The sequence below is a fragment of the Trichechus manatus genome, unplaced genomic scaffold, assembly GCF_000243295.1.
Source record: "Trichechus manatus latirostris isolate Lorelei unplaced genomic scaffold, TriManLat1.0 scaffold00017, whole genome shotgun sequence".
NCBI classification, from domain to species: domain Eukaryota; kingdom Metazoa; phylum Chordata; class Mammalia; order Sirenia; family Trichechidae; genus Trichechus; species Trichechus manatus.
In genome coordinates, this window is record NW_004443953.1 from 26648647 (window position 1) to 26649160 (window position 514).

The window sequence follows — 514 nt, forward strand, 5'->3', positions numbered from 1 at the left end:
CTGTCAACATGAAAACAAATGGTATGTAATTCATATAAGGAAGTACTACATAGCAGTCAAAAAGAATGAAGTACAGCTATAAAAATCAACATATCTGAGCAAAACTAATTACAGCTTACTTATAGTATACCCATTTAACACACGTAAAATATTACATATTGTTTATGGAAACATACGTACATATCTGGCAAGAGTATTAAAACACGTATGTGATGCTAAGTACTAAATTCAGGATACTGGTTCCCTTTGTGTGGGAGGAGGGATTAGGATCAGACAGGGTATACAAGGGACTTAAAGTACATGTGAAAGGTTCTGCAGAATTTTGAAGAACATACAAAGAATGTGAACTATCTCATTAATAGTTTTAATGTTGAGTGAATGCTGAAATAATATTTTGAAAACACTGGATTTAAAATATTAGAATTAATTTCACCTGTCCCTTTTTACTTCTTCTAATATGGCTACTGGAAATTGGAAATCATATATGGCTCACTTTATATATCTTTTTGACAGC